The 23308-nt window shown below is 39.2% G+C and overlaps 1 protein-coding gene and 1 long non-coding RNA gene across 4 annotated transcripts in view; one reads left to right on the top strand and one right to left on the bottom strand.

Moving 5' to 3' along the window:
• Window positions 1–23308, top strand: part of marchf8 (membrane-associated ring finger (C3HC4) 8) — a 129929-nt gene that overhangs the window by 8413 nt on the left and 98208 nt on the right. The gene's annotated exons all lie outside the window — the stretch shown is intronic.
• Window positions 19571–20716, bottom strand: LOC148353666 (uncharacterized). The gene is made up of 2 exons (XR_015852408.1): window positions 20332–20716; window positions 19571–19937 (listed from the first exon to the last, which is right to left on the bottom strand). It is a non-coding gene; the product is annotated as an uncharacterized LOC148353666 (long non-coding RNA).

Genomic DNA, 23308 nt, shown 5'->3' with positions numbered 1-23308 from the left:
GATCTTTGACAACTACAACCATCAATGGCAGCCTAGTTTAACTGGATGTTTGTCATCTCTAGCCATCGATGGCAGACTAGCTCAAACAGATCCTTGATGTCTTTATTGGGGGATGGCAGCCGAGCTAAAATTGATTTTTGACGTCATTAGCTGCCGATGGCAGTTTAGCTAAAATGGATCTTTGATTTCCATAGCCATTAAAGGCAACCTAGCTCGAACCATCCATAGCTGTTTATGGCCACCCAGTCAAAATGGGTCTTTGATGTTTCCACCCGTCAATGGCAGCCTAGCTAAAATAGGGTCTTTGACATCTCTGGCCGTCAATGGCCGCTTAGCTAAAATGAATCTCCTACATCTATAGCTGTCAATGGCAGTCTAGCTAACATGGATCTTTGGCCTCTATATCCATCAATGACAGCCTAACTTGAATGATGCTTGACGTGTACAGTCGTGTATGGCACCGCACCCAAAATGGATCTTTGACATCTCCAGCTGTCTTTGGGAGCGAATGAGTTGGATAATGTTTCTTTCACCTTGTTGCACTTTAATGAGTTGAGCATTATTAGAGTCTGAGCAATCCCTGCAGAAGCCTTTTTAAACTGTTTTTGTTTTTTGCGGCGGTTTGGATCTTTGAAAGAATATGCTCCTATGACTTTAACTGCAACATTTTGCATTTGTAGCATTAGCAACTAGTGAGCAATGTTGTTGACTGTTGCAAAGTGTCTTCGGAAGATCGTTTAATGGCAATTATTTGGATTTCAGTTCAAAACTAAGCAATCAAAAATATGTTTTCAATGCATTACACTTATATACGGCCTGTTATTTTAATTGTTTATACCTCAATTTTGTTTATTACTCTCAAAATTGCATCAAGATTTCAGCCTGTTCTGACAAAGGTTATGTATTGCAATGGCTTTTTTTTTGTTTTGTTTTTTTACATAGTGTTTAGGATCGTGCAGCTGCCTGATATCTTTGAATTTTAATGTGTTTTCCAGGTTTGAAAATTGCTGGAATTTTGTCTAAAGTGCTTGTGAATGCTTGAAATTTTTGTCATGGTTCTCAGCAGGCTGACTCAGTAAAACACTCATTAAATGAAGAAAAAAAAGACCAAGTCCGCTAGCTTCGGTGACTTCGCTTTGGTATTGTATTTTTCTTCACTTTTGATTAACGGCAGCTGGCACAAGTTTTTATGTAATGTGAATCGTCATCGCCCCCTATGAGTTGCGCTCAAGAGAACAGGTGCCTCTGACCAAGATGCCAGGAGGCAGCCGTTTTAATTAACGATGACTAGAAATCAGAAAATGAAAACAATGACTAAACGTGGAACAAATATATTATATGTCTTGATGAATACACACGCAAGATAGTCGCATACATAAATAACTGATGTATTTATGAACCTGAAAAACATTCTTTTAAGATATGAATATATTTGCAGACTGTAAAAACACGCGTGTAAATCGCGGACATATTTGTGGATCTGGAAAATGCATGATTCACACTGAATTTATTTTCATGGTACTGGTGAATTTAGGAAATTTTAAAGTGCCTCAATTTGGCTATGAAAAAGATATACAAACCCTGTGTATTTAAGGTCGTCAGCTGGCAAAGACTGAACACATAAATATTATTGGGCATTATATTATAATTATAATTTGGAAAAGACTATTGCAAGGAGGAAACCTGAAAAGCAATGGCGTCCGCAGGGACTGTTCTTAGCTTGCAAATGAACTCCATGCTTTGTGTCTTTAAAGCAGCATTAAGGAGAGAAGTAATTGCGAGGCGAGAAGAATGGAATCCCGGGTACACGAAAGCCTCTATTAGAAGCCGAGGCGGCGGATGCCATTGTTACTCACAATACTTTGTGATGGCCAAACGTGACTCCCCACCTAGATTACAATACATTATGGTGGGGGAGTTTGACAGCCTCTATTGTGCGCCTCTGAGTCCTCCAGTCTAACTTGCTCATAAATATGCAAAAAAGGGTTTTTCATCCCCGCACAGATGTGTTTTATCCTTCAAAATTGTATTAATAAGAAATAATGCTAAGTTTAAACACTTGCAATCCTAAAGCACGGTTTTCCATTGAAATGAGTGTTAATGCCATCAATCAGTTTTTTTTTTACGCTTTTGTTTTCAATGTCAGGAAAATGCTTGAATTTTGGGTGGAATGCTTAACAATACTTGAAATGGTTGCCATTGCCAGTCTGACTCTAAACCACGCATTAAATAAAGAAACATTTTTAAAAAGTGCGCAAAAATTATGCCAAGATGCCTGCTCTGTTGGAAAAGTCAATATTATGTTGTCATGTGAAGCGTAACTGCCCCCAACTGGTCGCACCAAGGAGGACTGCTCTATTTAGAAACCCAGGTCTTTTGGTTGGCTCACAAAAAGACCGTCTCTATAGATAATAATAAAACAACCAAGTTATTTAGTAGTTGGTAATTTAGTATATCATGCAAGCGATGCCTGAAAAACACTTGAAATCTTGAGATCTACAAAAAAATAAAATTGATTGGTATTTTACAAATTATCTTTTGGACACTGGACAAATTTAAAGTTGAACTACCACAAAAATCCCTGAAAATGCAAAACAATAAAACATAAATCTGTCCTGGATTTCTTTCTTTGAAAGTACTGGAAAATTTCCCCCAAAATGTAATTGAAAGTGCTTAAAAAGTGCTTGATTTTGTCCAGGAAAAAGGTGTACAAACCTTTGATATAATATATTGAGCCAGTCAGCAGCTGTATGCATTGTGTTAGCAAAGTTATTTGCCTTCAAGGACCAAAATCAGTGCTACCAAAAAATATGAATTTTCCTTAGTTTCCTACACCAGTTTAGAACATATTAAGACATTTTCTATGAAACCTAAGAACATGTAAACAGAAATCAATAAATCAAGTAATGCTCATTATGTATTGTCAATGTTGATTATTTATTGTTTTTTTTTTAATGTTGCATTACTGCCATCTGCTGAATACTTGGAGTAACAACAGGTTTGGTGTGTTTTTGTTCTGTGATAACATTGTTTTGCGTCTTTCAAAATAAATATACATTTTTAATAAGTTTAAACTATTTAAATTCTAAAAGAAAAACGAAAAACAACAAAAAACACACAGAGGCCTTTGGGGGGATACTCAGCGAGTATGGTGTACCCGACAGTCCTATCCAGGCTGTGCAATCCCTTTATGATTGGTGCCAGCGATGGGTCCGTATTCCAGGCAGTAAGTCCTATTAGATTCCAGTTAAGATGTTTGTGTTCATAACCTTTATGGACAGAGTTTCTGGGCACATCCGAGGCATAAAGGTTGTCAATTTTAACGGCTTCATTAGCTCTGCTTTTTGCAACTGATGTGGTTTAGTTGGCTTCCTCAAACCCAGAACTTTAACTCCCACTAGAGTTGTTTGTGGTGATGTGTGAAGAACCTTGGATAAAGATCAGCACCACCAAATCAGAGTCCATGTGTCTCAGTCGGAAAAGGATGACATGGCCTTTCCGGGTCGGGGATGAGATCCTTGCCCAAATGGAAGAGTTCAAGTGTCTTGAAGTCTTGTTCAGGAGTGAGAGCAAGATGGAGCATGAGTTGGCGCAGTGGATTAGAACAGCGTCTGCTGTCTTCCAAATCCTGTACCGTTATGTGGTGATGTGAGCCTAAAGGTCACGAACTGCGGGTCAGGACCAAAAGATCCTGATAAGTTTTCCTCTGCAATGTGTCTGGGACGCCTCGCTACCTAGATGTTTAGAGCATTTCCCATAATTGGGAGGCCCCAGGGACAACACAGACGCGAGAGAGACCATGGCTTAGCCCCCTGTCTTCCTCTTTCACCTTTTCATTTTTATTTTTTTTTATCTTGTTCCTCCCCCTTCAATTTATTTGGTGTTGGCAAGGGAACAATAACTATGGTAATCTAGAAAGCTCTTCTTGCTTATCAGGTCATCACTTTGTTTTGTTTGTTGTGACACAATATATTGGTTACATATTTATTTTGTATTCTTTTAATAAAGTAACTCATTTTAAAACTGTAAAATTGAAACTAGTAGCATCAATAAACTGTGATATTTACCTTGCAAATGAGATAAATTTAGGGGCAAGCGAGTATTGCGTTTCACTCCTTTATTCTTACTCGTTCTCCACACAATTACCTCCCCAGCTCCTTTGTGCTTTTCTTTATCTCGCACTGCTCCCTGTAGGAATTTATGTTCCATCACACATCACAGCAAAAACATTTATTAGTTCATTACCTACTACGATTGTTTCCAACTGGTCCGTAATGCCAAAGAGCGTGGCTAGCTCTGGACCACCTTACTCTCACGGGGTAATAGGATTGAGGCCATGTCTTGACACTGACTTTGGAACGTCCCGGGATCCTGTTTGGTGAGCTTGATTTGAGCTGGAGATAGCATGATCCTGGCATCTCTACAGGGACTGCTCCTCCCCCCTCCATCCGTTGCATGTAAACTGAATAAATGGATGGCTGGATTATTTTTCAAGAGTATTTCAGAATCCGTCACTATTCCCAAACCTATTTTTAAAATACTGGCATCAGAAGTGTCTGGCTGGCTCAGCTTCATGACGTCAGATCCATCCGCCTACGTTGCTCCATTCTTCTGTGTAATTTCTCAAATGTTAATTGATTGCATTTAGCAAATAGACAGGAAATGGAGATGGTCGATAAAGGAAAGTAGGGGAGGGCGAGTGACATCTTCTTGAAGTTTCTCATTTGAGTCACTGTGTTTTAATCTCGATGGGAGTAAAAAATCAGACACTATCGATTCTTGGTGAAGTACGCTATAGTATTCTAAACTAATGTTAATACCACAAAATAAATCAACATTTTCATAACTCTTTGACATCTTGCTACAGATCATTAAAATGAGTGTGGGACTAAATGTAAATGTAGAGTGAAGACAGTGTTCATTAACCAAACCATACCAAGTTCTTCCGCTGATGGTAATACAAATTGACAGGCTAACAAAGCTAGCATTGTTTGTTGTGACAGAAGTTATGAGCTTTCAATAAGGGGTCATCAATGTGGTAAACAAAACCTGGGTAGCCTTCAGACCTGTTCGAAAAGTATCTCTCTACTTAAAGGTCACTGGGATTTTCGAGGAAATTTAAAATAAAGTAAACAATGGAAGGATGATCGAACATGTTTTAAACCAGTAGTATTTGTTTTATAATTTGTAAATAATCATATGATCAGTGTCTTCACATACGTGGGGTATTTAATACATATTCTGATATATTGCCTATCAATTATATATGTAACTTATAAGTACCCCTTTTCAATTATATTTTTGACTGAGCCTATTAATAACATCAACTTAGTAATAACAGCATGATAACAGTTGTTATTTCTCAAAATGCATATAAACTAGTAGTCATTTGCACCAATCAGTAGCAAATAAGTAGTTATTGGCTTGGAAATTGCTCATTATTGCTTGAGATCAGGGGTCTCCAACGTGGTGCCAACAGGCACCAGATAGCCCCCTGAGAACACCTGAGTAACCCGCAGATAGGTTCTGATCACCAGAGATGTGCCATTACGATTTTCTAGTAAAATGTCTCATTATCTCATCTCATTAGCTGCAACCGCTTATCCTCAGTAGGGTCGCGGGGGTCCTGGAGCCCATCCCAACAATCAACGGGCAGTGGGCAGGGGACACCCTGAACTGGTTGCCAGCCAATCGCAGGGCACACGGGGACAGACAACTCACTCGCTCATTCGCACCTAGGGACAATTTGGACCGGCCAATTCACCTGAAATGCATGTTTTTGGAATGTGGGAGGAAACCGGAGTGCCCGGAGGAAACTCACGCAAGCACGGGGAGAACATACAAACTCCGCACAGGAAGTCTGGAGCTGGATTTGAACCCACGCAGGAGGTTCCCAAGACATGAACTGTGCCGCACATGCGCTAACCACTGCGCCGCCGTGCTGCCTCTAGTAAAATGTATTTTTAAATATTATATTTTAGTGGCTGGCTTCTAATAATTGCAACGTGGTAATAAAATGACATTAGCTCTTTTAGAAATGTATATCAAAATGGTAGCCCATCGTACCAATCAGTGACAAAAAGTAGTGACCCCTGCTTTAGATAAACCATATTATAAACAAAATTAGAATTGTCTTAATTGTCATTGATCGTTGTGAAAAATTGGATGCAACGAGACTAGACATGGCACTCCATAGAAAAACATGTAATCTAGAGACTTTTAAGGGAAAAAGGATAAAAGACACATAAATAGGCAAAAACAGTAATAATATTAAATACAACATAATGCTTAAAAAGTGGCCAATGCAATGAATAATATTGTACCACTAGTGCAATGAAAATACATGCAATAACATGTAGCAGCAGCATTTAAAAAACCCCCACTGTAATTCAAAATGTGTGTACATTTTCTTCACTGTATATATATATATATATATATATATATATATATATATATATAAAATGAAATATACAGTGAAGAAAATAAGTATTTGAAGTGCTATTTCTCCCACTTTGAATTCATGGAGGTGTCTGAAATTTTCATTTTAGGTGCATGTTCACTGTGACAGAGATACACTAAAAAGAAAAATCCAGAAATCACAATGCATGATTTTTAAACAATTTTTTTTTGTGTGATACAGTTGCAAATAAGTATTTGAACACCTGTGTATCATCTAGAATTCCGACCCTGAAAGACCTGTAAGTTCGCCCATTAGAAGTCCACCTGCACTCCATGTATCATCCTGAATCAGATGCACCTGTCCCCAAAGACACCTGTCCACCCCATACAATATCAGTAAGACTTGAACTTGTAACATGGCGAAGACCAAAAACCCCAAAGACAAACTTGTACACCTCTACAAGACTGGAAAGTGCAATGTCCTTTCGTCATAATTCCACAAAGCGTGTTTGGAGGAAGAAGAATGAAGAGTGCAATCCGAAGAACACCATCCCTACTCTGACCCATGGGGGTCATAGCATCATGCTTTGGGTTTTTTTTCCTGCACATGGGACAAGACAAATGCACTGCATTAAATAGAGGGTGATATGTGTATTGTGAGATTTTGGGGAACAACCTCCTTCCCTCAGTCAGAGTATTGAAGATGGGTCGTTGCTGGGTCTTCCAACACGACAACGACCCGAAGCACACAGCCAGGTAAACCAAGGAGTGGCTCTGTAAGAAGCATATCAAGGTTCTAACATGGCCCAGCCAGTCTCCAGACCTGGACCCAATCAAGAATATTTGGAAGGAGCTCAAACTCTGTGTTTCTCACAGGGTTGGGTAGGGTTACTTTAACTTGATTACTTTCAATTAATTTTGGATTACTCCAATACCAAATATGGTAATAAAAGACAAAAGAAACTAAATATGAATAAAATTATGACTCAACACGTGGTAACCTTTCGCACCTGGCTTTGATCTCTTTGTTCTCAGGCAAAACTAACATAAAATGCGACATAAACAAAATGAAAATAAATCCAAACAGCTTGCCAACATCATTTTTGCCGTTCCATGTGTCCCGTTACTCCCCAAGCCTGGACACAATGCAGTAATTTTATTCATATTTAGTTTATTTTGTCTTTTATTAGCATATTTGGTATTGGAGTAATCCAAAAGTAATTGAAAGTAATCAAGTGAAAGTAACCCTACCCAACCCTGGTTTCTCAGCGACAGCCCAGAAACTTGACTGATCTAGAGATGATCTGTGTGAAGGAGTTAACCAAGATCCCTCCTGCAGTGTGTGCAAATCTGGTGAAAGACTACAAGAACAAACAAAGGCCACTGTACAGAATATCAACATTCATTTTCTCAGGTGTTCAAATACTAATGTGCAGCAATATCACACGAATAAATCATTTAAAAAAATCATGCATTGTGATTTCTGGATTTTTATTTTCAGTTTATCTCTCACAGTGGACATGCACCAACGATGAAAATTTCAGACCCCTCCATGATTTTTAAGTGGGAGAAATAGCAAAATAGCAGGGTGTTTAAATATGTATTTCCTTCACTGTATATACATATATGTAAATAAATGTAGATAGTATACATAAAAAATTGTTTTCACAGTTTAGTGCAAAACTGTGAAAACAACGGTATCTATAATTTTTTCACATTTTCATTTGGCAGCAACAGAAAGGGAAATTAACCCCAAATTGTCGCAATACTTGTTTTCACATTTTTTTTGAGTTTAGGGTTTTGATGGCCCTGGGGAAGAAGTTATCTCTGAGCCTGTTTGCCCTAGTTTTAAAGGGACCTGTTGCGCCTACCAGAGGGAAAAGGGTCAAAGAGGTGGTGGCTGGGGTGAGAATCGTCTTTTATAATGTTAGTGGTTCTGCTACAGTATCGCAAGCCGACACTGTTTTCTAGACGGGGCAGAGAACGGCCTGTGATCTTTTGGGCTATGTTGTTTTTCCTGTCCCCTGCCATGCTTCCAGCAATGTCACTGAGGCTTTGTAGAAGGACACCAGCAACTTCTGTTCCAGGTTTATCTTCCTGAAGACCCTCAGGAAATCGAGTCGCTGCCACCACAGCCCTGGTGTTGGCAGACCAGGAGATGTCGTCAGAGGTGTGCACGCCCATGAGTTTGAAGGAGTGGACTCTCTCCACACAGTAGTCTCCATTGTTATCAGTGAGGCTGGGTGCCCTCCTAACGTCAAGTATGACTTCCTTGGATTTCTTTGGTGTTTAGTATTAGCGCAATAATGAATATTTTTGCATTTTAATCATGCAAAAACCCTTTCTGAACCCTTTCTTCCCCTTGATTCTGTAACACTATTGAAAACATGCTACAAAAGTTTGGATATTTTTTCGGGGGGGTCGTGAAGCAGACATGTATGGGTGATTTGGTTTTACAGCAATTTTACAGCCGTCTATGTAATAAATTTAACGATATCCTTTTGAATTTGGTTCGGTTTTACAATATTTGAGCATATCGCTGCTGTTACATGACCCCAGTCTAGTTGACTGTGTGGCACATGGATCTCATTGGGTGATGTCATGTACAAGTGAGCAAAAACTGCAACACAGTGTCCAATTCAAAGAAATTATACTGTATGATGATTTGGGCATGCTTTGAATGCTTGCCATCAGTTAACAGTGCAGATGCTGGTTCAGCAGAATACGCCTAGCCATGTCTGCTGGCTGCAGTGCCGCTAGATGACATAATTAAACCATTGCACGGTTCTATAACATCGGCAAAAGGAAACTGGAAAAAGAGTGATAAATGGTGCATTGTGCATGCATCAAACGAGTTGAGCTTAGAAGGATATCTTTTATCTTTGGTGAACTAATGATCAATTATTGAAATGCTTTTTCTTAATCATGGGCAGCACGGCGGCACAGTGATTAGCGTGTGTGCTGCACAGTTCTGAGGTTGTGGGAATCTCTTGCGTGGGTTCAAATCCAGCCTTACTGTGTGGAGTTTGTATGTTCTCCCCGTGCTTGCGTGGGTTTCCTTCGGGCACTCCGGTTTCCTCCCACATTCCAAAGATATGTATTTCAGGTGAATTGGCCGGTCCAAATTGTCCCTAGGTGTGACTGAGCGAGTGAGTTGTCTGTCCCCGTGTGCCCTGCGATTGGCTGGCAACCAGTTCAGGGTGTCCCCTGCCCACTGCCCGATGACTACTGGGATGGGCTCCAGCACCCCCGCGACCCTACTGAGGATAAGCGGTGCAGCAGATGAGATGAGATGAGATGTTTAACCCATTTAATGCCCGATGTTTCTCTCAAATTGGTAAAGCTAAATTTTATATCAAAATTTGCCATATTTACTCATTTTTAAGGCCTACAGAAGATTTTGTTTTGTAGCTCCATAGGCCTAGGACATATCAAAAGTGAGCTTGAACTATCATCTGTCATTTGCTGAGTCAAGTATGATTTTACCTTTTACCATTATTTAGGCAACAACATCTCAATATTGCTAGGTTTCTTGAAAATACTTCTATCCAAGAAAACTTCTGAGAAAAAAACAGCCTTTAGTGAAGAATGTATTTCAAGCCGAACTTTCGGTTAAATGCATATTTTCTTTCTTTTCCTTTTTTGAATTTTTTTTTGCATTTGTGATAACCTCCAATGTTTAAACAACAGAGAGAAATTTTGATGCAAGAACACTGAAATGATGCATTAACTTTGCAAGAACTTTTCAGCGCCCAAAGCTTGCCCTGAAGGGCACATTTGCGGGATTCCAGCAAGTCGTAGTTCACCTAAGAAAAAAATATGCAGTGAAAAAAATTCCTGCTGTTAAGTGATGAAAAGTAAGCAGCGTGAAAAATTGCTGCTGTGAATTGGAGGGAATACCTTTCTCGCTCATGGGTTGCGTGTAGCTGCTGGATGCACCACCTGGAATTCATAGAATTATGTTCAATTACCACAGAATATTTCTGTTGTTACATTGCAAATTGCAAAAAGGAAAGTACCGTATTTTCCGCACTATAGGGCGCACCGGGTTATAGGCTGCACCCCCAAAAAATAGATTTTGGTCCTATATCTTCCATAGATATGGCGCACCGGATTATAAGGCGCTACAATGGGAACGTCGACAAAACAGTCAGATGATTCAGTCAAACTGATCTCCCCCTTAACATTCCCAAAGCTTGCAAAGAAGCAAATACGTGTCGTAGACACGTGCGGATGCAGTGTCCGTACGATGTCACTCAAATGCATCATTTCAAATATCACTCGGAAGGTTAAAGCCTTGGGATTCAAGAAATGCCAACCATTCCTTAGTTTCTATTTTCTTTTTCGCTCGCAACTTTACTGTGCATATGACAATAAACACTTGAATTGAGTTTAATTCACTCAACTCATCACAGCAACATCAAGATCATTCTAAAATAAGATACCGGGAAAATATAAAGCCGCATAGCTCACCTAAGTTCTCACGTTCAATAATGATACGCAATCATGGTCTTCTTACAACCGTGAGAGTAGTAAATTCAGGAGAGTAAAATGTTTACAAATACAGACTAATGAAACATGTTTCTTTATGGCGTAGTGTAGCAAGCTTGCTATTCAGTCATCTTTTTCGGCCAATTGCAGGGTTTGTTTTGGCCCTCTAGCCTATCCGAGGCTCCGAATAACTTCAGCCAATAGTGATCGATTTAACGGATGATTGACACATCTTTTTCGGCCAATTGCAGAGTTTGTTTCGGCCCTCTAGCCTATCCGAGGCTCCGAATAACTTTGGCCAATAGTGATCGATTCAACTGATGATTGACACATTGGTTAGCCAATGAAACGCCGGAATATAAATCCCAGCATACACCGCGGACTACTCCACGTTCGGGGGAAAATCGAGTCGGCGGCTGTTGCGTAAGTTGCGAGACCTTGCGATTTAATGTTGAGCCATATATAAGGCGCACTGTATTATAAGGCGCATGGTCAGCTTTTGAAAAAAATTAAGACTTTTAGGTGCGCCTTATAGTGCGGAAATTACGGTACACTTATTTTGCATGTTGAATGACTGTAACCGTAACAACTCGGAAAAAGGTCTTTAGCTAGCAACGACGTGCCCTCTTTCACGACTTTCTGAGAGTGACAATCGGCTGCTACTTTCATCCTTTTTTAGAGGGACAAAAGTTGCTTGATGAATCTGGCTGTATTTCACTGAGTCTGAGAAGTCCCCACCAAAGGTGGGTGTTTCCGGTGACTGATTATATAATTCTTGTCACCGTGGCGCCTCTGACGACCGTGTTTCGCAGACGTGCAAGGATGGTCATCTTTTTCTAACCAGATGATGACGATGAAACTTTGTCATCTTTTTTCCCATAGAAAAAAGCTTTGTCATTTAACTGCCGATTTGTCCATCCCTTAGCAACTCTCACCACGTTGCTTACACCTACTCACCATATGGAGCCGCCTTACACACGCACACCCATTCGTCAGATATCGAAAGCAACACTAGGAAGATGGGCTTCCTTTATGTAGACAAAGATCTGATGAAAGCCACTCCTACCAACTAATGCTGATTTATCGTACTGTAATCATTCCACGAGGCTTGATACTTATTGATGAGCTGCGGCAAATTCTTTATAATACTATTTGAAAGATAAAGCAAGAAAAACGGATTTTTACATTTTCGCACTCAAGGACAGTGATTCTGAAGTCGTATTTATACTTTATGGCTTTGAATAAGTTAAAGGCATTGGCTCTGTTTAGAGATTTAGCATGTAGTATGTACGTATGACAGAAAAATTAGCAGTTGCACTTGATTAAGTTCCACTGATGGCTATAAATGTCAAAACTACTATTTATTACTATTGATGTAGAGAGTTACGGTTAAAGAGGTATGTAGCAAATGGCAACACTAACTAAAGCCATTATTAGCTGATGCCTTTAGCAACATCCATTATCTTCCATTATCTGCACCGCTTATTCTCAGTAGGGTCGGGGGGCTGCTGGAGCCCATCCCAGCTACAGTGGGCAGGGGACACCCTGAACTGGTTGCGAGCCAGTCGCAGGGCACATAGAAACGGACAATTGTCTCGCTCATTCACCCCTAGGGACAATTTTGACCGGCAGATTAACCTGACATGAATGTTTTAGGAATGTGGGAGGACACCGAAGTGCCCGGAGCAAACCCACGCAAGCACGGGGAGAACATGCAAATTCCACACAGGAAGGTTCAATCTCATGACCTAAGAACTGTGCCGCACACGTTCCTTCTTGTAATATTTTTTGTTTTGCCACATTATTTCCATTTACAACTAAACAGACTCATAAAACTATTCCCAAAATGGTAGTTAGCGCTCCCCTTTCGATTGACACCTTTTACATGATGACGGTCTGTTAATGCTAGATTATTTCACGCACAAAGCGTTAAGTTACATTAAACTTGCGTCTTCCTCAACACATATCTGCCACGTGTCTCACTCTTTCCTTTACTACTCCGGCGTCCCTGGCGATAGTTAGAAAAAATCCATAAATAAGCTGCATCATTGCATAAGCTGCATGGTTGAAAAAAGTTGCAGCTTTTCGTCTGAACTTTACAGTTTGTTTAACTAATCTCCTTAATTTACAACATTAGGGATGAATGGAGATGAAAAAAACCCCTGTATTTTCTGCACTATAAGGCGCGTCGGATTACAAGACGCATCCCCTAAAATTGTCTTTTTTTCTTTTTCTTTTTTTTTTTCATACACAAAGCGTACCGGACTATAAGGCGCATGAAATTGAGATTGCATTTAGTGCTACTTTGTCCCTTTGTAAAAAAAAAAAACGTGGGCTCTTTATACACTGACTCTATATCTCCATTCAAAGATAGATCAATCAGTCAATAAGTGTCACTGACCAAAATAGCATAATGTTGTATGCAGCGGTAATCAAACCCTAGTAGTGGCGAACATAACCATTAGACCACCAATGGTACAGATGACATACCAAAACACATTAGAGCTTATATCATCACACTATTGTTACTCATTGCCAGAAACAACGATTTACGTAGTGTATTCTGTTAGGTTAAACAGTCTCTCCACTTCTTCACCTGTGCGTCAATAAAGTTGCATTTTAATATTTTTGTGCATTTACGCTTGTGTGTTTTGTTGCAAGTTCCATAGTGGTGTCATAATGTCAAAACCTGGCAATGAAAGAGTTCAATTTGCTTCAACAATTTTCTTTGTTCTATTATACCACTAGATAGCTGCAGAGTGCGATTTTGATCTGCACAAATTGCCTCATCTCAGGCCAACGTAATTTAAGACTTAGTTTTTTTTTTCATTTTTTTTATGTTGCCTTTTTATTATTTCAAATTTTGTATGCCGTATTACAATTTTAATAAAATCTATTTCATCTAATCTGGATGGCCTCTGTCACTCGTACCAGACAACATCATCGTAGTTTACTAATATTGTCAAGATATTCTACATAGTCTGTCCTGCTGTGAGTACCGTATTTTCCGCACTATAAGGCGCACTGGGTTATAGGGCGCGCCCAGAAAAAATAGTTTTTGGTCCTATATTTGACATACATAAGGCGCACCGGATTATAAGGCGCTACAATGGGAACGTCGACAAAACAGTCAGATAGTTAAGTCAAATTCATTACCCCCTTAACATTCCGAAAGCTTGCAAAGAAGCAAATACGTGTCTCACACATGTACGGAAACAGTGTCTGTACGATGTCACTCAAAGTTCCAAATATCATTCTGAAGGTTAAAGTCTTGGGATTCAAGAAATGCCAACCATTCCTTAGTTTCTACTTTCTTTTTCGCTCGCAACTTTATTGTACATATGACAATAAACACTTGGAATTGAGTTTAATTTAAAAATAGACACTCCATTCCATCCATTATCTGCACCGCTTATCACAGAAACCGAGTTCAGTCTGAAACAAGATACTGGGAAAATATATAGCCGGAGTAGCTCACCGAAGTCGTTGTGTTCAATAATAATGTGCAACCATGGTCCTCTTATATCCGTGAGTGTAGTAAATCCAGGAGAGTTAAATATTTACAAATACAGTACAGAATCGTAAAATACTGTTTCCTCTATGCCGTAGTTCGACCTAACATGCTATTCATATTCATCTTTTTCGGCCAATTGCAGGCTTTGTTTTGCCCCTTTAGCCTATGCGAGCCTGTAAATGATAAAAAGGATCCGCCCCCTTTACCTCCGAATAACTTTAGCCAATAGTGATCGATTCAACTGATGATTGACACATCTTTTTCGGCCAATTGCAGGCTTTTTTTTGCCCCTTTAGCCCATGCGAGCCTGTAAATGTTAAAAAGGATCCGCCCCCTTTACCTCCGAATAATTTTAGCCAATAGTGATCGATTCAAATGATGATTGACACATTGGTTAGCCAATGAATCGCCAGTATATAAATCCCAGCATACACCGCGGACTACTTCGCGTTCGGGGGGAAATGTAGTCGGCGGCTGCTTGCATTAGTTGCAAGACTTTGCGACTTAATATTGATCCATATATAAGGCGCACTGTATTATAAGGCACATGGTCAGCTTTTGAAAAAAATAAAGGCTTTTAGGTGCGCCTTATAGTGCGGAAAATACGGTAAATAGGTGCCACGTTGTGTTTGAAAGGTTTGTTATTGCTTGATAACAAGGATTTTGAATCGTTAATAAAGGGAGTAATTGGGTGAGGTTGATGGGTATGTGATCAAGAGACTGTTGATGATACGTATCCCTTACTGTACACTTAAGATTCAAGTTACTGTAACTTTAAGTCAAAGTCAGCTATTTTGTCAATTCTGCTGCATAGAGATTTGAAATTGCGTTTCTCTCAGCCCTCCGTGTCTAGAAGATTAACAAAAAAATTATGCTAGGACACACTATACTAAGACACATAAGTAGACAGTAGGACACGTAAAATAAATTAATACACTCAAACTTATTTACTGCTCAATTTCAGGAAGACTGCCCATGTAGTGGATTTTCCTTCGTATGGCGAGGTAAAATGAGTTGAAAAATGTATATATCGAAATTCACGTTTTTTGGGAAAATGTATATATCGAAATTCACGTTTTTTGGTTTGCTCGTATAAAAAGGTACCACTGTATTTACTTTTATACCATACTTAGGACTTTGCAAGTGGTCTGTATCTTCTTAAGTACAAAATGCTTTGAATACTTGAGGAACCTTTGCTCTTAGCAGACAGACGTGCAAACAAACGCATCGTTTAGCTATGCACTCCGCCGAGTTTCTTTTAGTCGTTTCTATCGAACAATGTCAGGCATTTGGACTCCTCCCAGACAAAAGTGTCTGTTTACCTGCACTGCTGACTTCAAATTGCCTCTTGGGCTTCTGTGTATGCCGACGTTGTGTGTGTTTTTTGTCGTGGCAGCTTCTTAGCCGACCCCGTTAACCCAGCCGCGGGGAGGAGAGTGGAGTTTGCATTGTTAACCCAATTACCGTCCATCGCTGGAGGTTCCGTTTGACCGCATACCCTCTCTAAAGGGCAAAAAGGGGGTGCCTCCTGTCTAAATAATCAAGGCCTGTTGGCGGCTTAGCGCGGACCATTATTAACATCCCGTGCTCCCTTTCCCCAATATCTCTCACTGGTTTTACAAAGTGCATCATTGGGAATAGTGTGCTGAGTCTCATTGCCCTTTCACTTTTTAATTTTTTGCTTTTTACCTACACTTTGTTATTGGACACTAGAAGATATTGTGGTTGGTTGAGTTTGGTTTCTCGTGCAGTTATGGGAGACGAGGTGTGGCTTTCGTATTTCAAAATTATTCAATTTTAGCATTATATCATATAATTTAGCCTCCTTCGGGACAAATGAAAGCAAACCCCCAATAAAATAAAGGTTCTGGATAGTTTTGCAAATTTTAAGTAAATGTGGTAACAAATCACTTGTGTATTTATTGTCACTTCAAAAGGACTGGAGTTTGCTGTTGCTGCTGGAGGTTCGAATTTGAGGGCTGTCTACAACTTAAGACCTCAAGTGTGCTTTTATTGCATGCCACAACTGTGACAATTTATTTTTCTTCTGTGACTGAAGCACTCTATTTATTTCGTCTCTCATATAAAAGTGGCCGGGTTTTTCTTTTTTCTTGAAGTTGCAATACAAACAAGAAACTCGGACAGTGATTACCACCACCTCCAAAGTCCAAAATGAAGTTTTAAAAAAAAAGATCAGCCAGCTGAATGAAATGCTTTTAGCAGTGGACAGCCATCAGGGTCTGCAGGTTTTACTTATTAAATAAATCCAAATTGTCTGTCAGCTTCCTTTCATTGCTTTTCCCATTGCCGGCTGCTTCTAGATGTGTGTTTTTATAATTAAGCATATAAGCAATCACATTTCAGCCATTACCTGAGGCCTTGACAATCATTTCTGCCGGCATAAAATAAGTGTCAAAAACACTGTTGGTTTAGACAATAAGATTTTGAGTTGAGGGCACCATGGCCCTCTAGAAGGCGTGACAAAATGTCAGCTTTTTTATTTTAACCATGATGAGCTAGTGTGCGGTAATGGAAGTATCGTAACAAAAATGTGAAGAAAAAATCCCCGTGTCCACTCCTGTTGAACTGACCTTTTCAGTCCCGAAATTGAATAAAAACTTAAAAATACAACAAGACAGGCTCAACTTTCCACATTAGCTTCTATGGCCATAGAAAATAACCTATGCTACAAGAATGTATTTTTTGGTAAATAATGTGGCTATATTCCTATATAAAAGTGCAATATTATGATGTTATTATTAATGCCGTCACAGTTGTAGCTGCAGTAGATTTTTGTAGCCATAAAGTAGTTATCGAGGGTTGTATTGATTCAAACGTAGCACTACTGAAGGCCTGGGCGTTTAATTCACGGCCCGCCACTGGGTTTTAGTGATTTTGTTACATAAGTTTGGAAGAAACTTTTGTATCCCTTAACCCGACAAACAGTGAATTGCTTTCCTGCAGTTTGTGTTTTCAAACCTTTTTTGTGTGTCTTGTTTGAGGTTGTGAGAATGTTGTGTAGCCCAAACCTTTGCCCTGTAAACTTATTTGTGAGAGAATATGACATGAATCATTCTTTTACTTCAACATTGAAGCTTGCGTGTGCGGAATTTCCATACAAATGGAAATTAAAGCATTTCTAAAGGAATTTGATATAGAGCTACAGTGTTCTCGTTTGCCCGCGTCCCTCCGTCCTAGACGCATCATTTTTGCTGGGGACGCATAGTGTCAAATTAACGTGCGTCCCCGGGACGCAACTTTTTTGACACAAAATCATCGTTATTACCCGATTACATTTTTTTGAGAGTATTAGGTGAAAATCAACACAATTGGTTATTTTTTCAGTGTCAGTAATAAGTCGAAACATAATGCAGAAAGTGATAACAACGGCAGTAATTCCGGCACGAAAAAACGGCGGAGAAATTCTTCGGAAGATCGCAGAGGCAAGGAAAACATGTGTGTTGAAGCGAACGATTCGACAAAATAAAATAAACAAAAGAATACTAGCAAGAAAAGGACTTTCCTGCCAAAATGGACTAAATTTTATTCCTGGTTATGCTATGAGGAGGATGATAATGGAGGCTACACAACACCAGCTTATGAAGGTGCATCTTAGATTAAGGCCGAGTCCCATTCTTCGCACTTTCACTCGCTATGTGCCCTAGTCACTCGGTTTGCGCGTTCACGTGAAAATGGAGTGTGTCCCGATACTCTCAAGTCCGAGGCAGAAGTGACCTCAAACCATGTCGTAACCACTTCAAGACCGAGGGGGCTCCCTACCTCACTTGGCGGCGAAGTGACTACCCAGAAGGCTTTGCGAATTCTCAATATCAACAAACATGCCCGGAAAGGAACCGCACAAATGTAAGTAGTTTTCCACAACCACGCATGTATTTGCAACAAAATGTATTGAGATATCTTAGTTGGACGTAAATGCAATAGAAAATCGTATTTTCGCGTTAAAACATGAACATTGCAAAATCGCTACTTTACGAAGTGCACAAATCTACCAAGGGAGCTGCCAAAAAATAATCTTCACGCTACAAACTCTAAAGTAGGATAACTGCAGAAAATCACGGTTCAGCCCATCCCTGTTTGTATCTTAAACGAGTCGTGCTTTTACATGTACATGGCCAGTCGCTAAAGGAGCATAGTCAGAATAACGTTCTGGACATACGCGCTTGTTTACTGCACACAATTTCGGGTGTCGTGTTTTATTTACAATATGATTATTTCATGTGAGATCAGAATGCATTAGTTTTCATCATGCATTATGAGTAATGTCTCCGAATTTCACGTGGAAATACAGTTGAAACAAATTACTATCACACAGTCCACTGCCTTCTCTGTAAACACATATTAAGTAAACTAATTACCTTTTCAAAATGTTGTCCAAATGTGGAGACAATTCTAAAGCATATGTGATGCTGGCCAATAGAAGGCTCTTACAGCCATAAGAATAACATGTCAATTTTGTGTATCTATTCACTATCAAATAATTATCCAGAACACATCCTATAATTTCTCACATCAACTTGTTGAGCATCCTATACACAGTTGTTTTTGTGCAATACACAAGCATTAAGTAATTCTTGTTTTTTCCACCCAACCTAAAGGCCAATGTAGAACGTCCCGTGGAAGAGCTGGCCACCATCACAGCTACCACGCCATCCACACCGACGGGCACGACGTTGGCATCTTCTAATCCGGCGCCAAACCCCAAATCACCCAGAAAAAAAAGGAAGCACGATACACTCCTTGACTTTTTGAAAGCGGAGTCTGCCGGAGTGAGGAAAAGGCTCGAGGAAACTGTGGCCAAAACTGAGCGGTTCCCGTCCTTTTTGGGAAGCTCGTGGACAAATTTCCAGAACAGTGACATCCCTGCAATGTTTCCCTTTGTTTTATAAAAGGAAAATATTTTATTTTATTAAGAACTCAATGAAGTTCCAGTTTGTGTTTTCCAGCTTTATGGAAGTATTGGTATATTTTTGTTACAATTTGTGACATATTATTTATTTACTATTATGTATTTCGGCCCAATGTGATTTTGTTTTTCTGAAAGTAAACTATTATTTAAACTGGAGTGATTTGTAGTTGTTTTCTGTCCAACAGTCACATAGTTCACACACAGTATCTCACATCATTATGAAATAAACCACCAAGGTGTTACTCAAAATAAAGATGTTTATTGAATAGTAATGCAGAAAAGCACGGAATGCAAATGTGGGTCTGACTTCCAAAGCCTAAAACATGGCTTTTGGGCAATTTATTCCATATTAACTGTGGACAATTCTGTGTATCGTGGACCTGGGAACCCTGAAGACCCGTGACACCACACGGTAGGACAGACCGTGGGCCAGCCAGTATAGGCCCTCCAGCCATGGCCCTGTTCCCTCTTTAGCAGCTCCTGCAGGGCCCACATGACCTTCTTGCTCAACCTTAAGTCCTGAATGAGTTTTGACTTCACATCGAACCATAAGCACAGGATGGGAACATTCCTGTCCAACCTGTCCACGCTTATGGGACAGCCACTCTGGAACACAATAGATAACAGACAATTTAGACATAAATGTGGGCATAGATGATGTAAGCATCATGAAAACATGTTGAAATGAGCTTTTTTATATCCAATGACAACTCTTTTGAATTAAATTCCTTATGAACCAAGGTTTTTGGGTCGTACAGGGAAGTTTGGTGACGATATTATGTCAGCTTAAGGGTCAGGTGGACTGTTCTTGTGTTTGTTTACTTTTCATCATGTCACACACTAAAGACCCCTACTATATGTCATAAAATGGCATTAAGATACTAATAAGTAGATTGCCATTTATGTCTACACAAACATAAGGTATTATGTGAACGTGCATTGTATGTTAACTTTTACTGTATTTGACCGAACGGGTCATTTTTTTAATGAGTGTACGTACCTTGTAAAGATGAATCAGCACTACATAGCGCCGAAGCTGTCTTCAGTATAGCACATTTCTCCTCCGTTTATTGGAGACACGGAAAAGATGATGAGCTTTCAGGCAATCGGTAATAACACAGCAGTAGCGGGCATTTTTAACATTGCACGAACTCTCCAACTGACACACTACAAGTTGAGACTCGAGTTGTTTACATGTGACGTAGACCAATACGTCACTGAGGTCTACAGCCAATTAATATTACCGCCATCTCCTGGACAGGGGTGGAACCTTGCAAGTCTTGTCCAAGCCATCTCCGCTTTGCACTTCACTCGCGGAGGGCACTCCTCTTCGAGGGACCTCACTGGAGGGTCCTCAGGGCCGAGTGAGAGAAATGGGATTGGGCCTAATATAATATTTCAGCAATTTTATTTTTTATGATGTACAATATTGTTGTGAACTGAAAAATCTTGAAGTGATAACTGATTTATATTACCAATAAATTGTGATGGTTAAAACTGAATGAATATATATATTTATATATTACTATTACTACAGTGTTATTGTTGCTGTTTACCTGACTGCCCATTTTGCACATCTGGTTAGCTGCTCCTCTTGCACTCTTTGCACTACTGTAAAATACTATACATAGCCATAATTATTTAGCATATTATTAGTACTTCAATACTCCAACTCAATACAATATTTTATTTATATCTGTACATTCAAGGAAACTGTGCGGGTCAGATGTATCGACATTTCGTTCTGTATGCACGTGTACTAGAATGACAATAAAGTATATCTGAATCTGAATATTATATATTTGTCACTGATTTACAATTTCAACCTCGATAACACTAAATTTTGGGAACCCATAGATCTCTGTTGGGACCCATAGATATTTGAGCATGCGAGTCCCCGGGACCCATCACTTTTCAGAGGTAAAATGAACACTGGAGCTAACATGCCATAAAATTTAGTGGATTTGTGCTTCCCAACCATAAACAATGTCACAAGATCTAAAAGCAGCAGTTTAGTTTCGCATTCTGGATTTTGCGATCAAAGTGGTTTTTTTTTGTGTGGTTTTTTTTTATATCACTGAGAGGAAACTGCAGGTTCTTTGACTCAAGTGTAACATTTGATAATGTCCTAAACCTGTGCAACTGCTGTAAGAGATGAACGGTGTACTCATTTCTTTCTCCTCATATTTATTCATGTTGAAGGCTTCAAACAATGCGGCTTATGTTCACGACGTGCTCCCAACGTTGCGCCAATACTCGGGGAATTGATCTGGATTGTGACTAATCAAACTTGCACTTCGCAATTTGCAGCTAAAGAGAATCTACATGCAAGGTTTTGCTTTGTCAATTTCAAAAGCATGAAAATAGAAAATATGGAGGGGCAAGTAAAACCATTGAAGGTGTTGTTTATCATCCTCGGACCTTTGCAGTGAAAACTAATATGGATTCTGGAAATGCAGTGTTCTCATTAAAGATAGATAGATAGATAGATAGATAGATACTTTATTCATCCCCGAAGGGAAATTAAGTTGGTGTTCGTAACGTCATTTTTTTTCGACTTGCCGTCCCCATCTTCTGGCTTAAATGATCATTGCAACATCTGTCATACTGCCCGTATGCCGCATGCACATGTGTCTCTCTTAGATGCGCTTGAATAAACGCTTCCTTTTTTTTCATCTTTTTGGGGGTTTGAGTTTCCATTTGGACTGTATTTGAAACGGTCCTTTTCTTATTTTTTTACCATTTTCATCCTCAAATAAATAAAAAATAACCAGCACGCGTGTGAAACCCCTATCCTCCACCACCCTACCCCTGCCTCCTTTTGTCTGGCTTAATGTGCTGAGTGGCCACAACACAGATGAAATAAAAGTAAGATAAAAGCAGGACTATGATTGGTTAAGTTTCTCAGGTATTTTGATCGGAATTAAGATAGTAGTTAGTTGTAAGAAATTTTTTGTATTGTTGACTTTTATCTATTTTCTATATTGAATAATTTGCCTAAAAAGTGCTAAAAACTCTATGGTGGACCATGTTCTTCTGATCAAATGTGGAATCGCTTTATAAACAGATGTGAAACACCCAAAATAGTTACTGAAACAAACAAAAAAAAAAGCTCTTAATAATTGTAAAAATACATTTAACTGTCATGTCCAAACACCAAAAGTTGCATATGACAACAGCTAGTTTGCTATGATGACAGAGGCCGTGTCTGTATGATGTCACCAGTCACTGGTCTTTTTTGGAGTCTCCAAAAGTCCACTTTTGGAAACTCCTAAACATGCCCTTAGTAAAAATTTGTAAAATGCTGTTAAAAGTGTTGATAAAAATTGTTCAAACCTCATATTGTTAGAATATGATATAATGAAATTGTGTGTTTAATTGCTGTTGAAAATGGCGGAAAAAATTGTTTCAACGTCATATTGTCCGATATAACGAAATTGTGAATATGCTTAATTACTGTTAAAAAAGTGTCGAAAAAAATGTTCAAACCTCACATTGTTTATTTGCCGTTAATAGTGTCAATAAAATTGTTCTAACCATAAAAAAATCTTAGTTTTTTTTAGATTGTGATCATTGGGTAAGGCTTCGTGCTACTGTCCCTTCTGTTTTCCAGATGACACGCCCATGCTACACCCATCTGCAGACACGTGATTGCAAAAAAAAACCCAAATAAATAAATCAAAAATCAGGCGAGAATAAAAACCTTTTATTCATGTGTGTTCCAAGATTCTTCAAACGGTTCAACAACAGCATTCAAATTACTTAGGGTACAACTTGGATTGGTATTTTGGTTGAATTTTACAGGACAGTGTGTACTATAGCACCTCTCACTGTTAAACAAATTGTATTCGTTAAAAAATAAGCAAAAATTGTTCATTAACTAGTGTTTAAACATGCATTTTTCAGTCAACAAACGAGCGTCTTAATCACAGCACAATGCGTTACTTTTCTATACTAGCTGCCCTCCGCCCCCAAAA

This window comes from Urocampus carinirostris, chromosome 13 (genome assembly GCF_059441175.1).
Source record: "Urocampus carinirostris isolate Australia breed hairy pipefish chromosome 13, RoL_Ucar_1.0, whole genome shotgun sequence".
In the NCBI taxonomy this organism is placed as follows: Eukaryota; Metazoa; Chordata; class Actinopteri; order Syngnathiformes; family Syngnathidae; genus Urocampus; species Urocampus carinirostris.
This window is presented reverse-complemented; position numbering and strand designations above follow the sequence as displayed.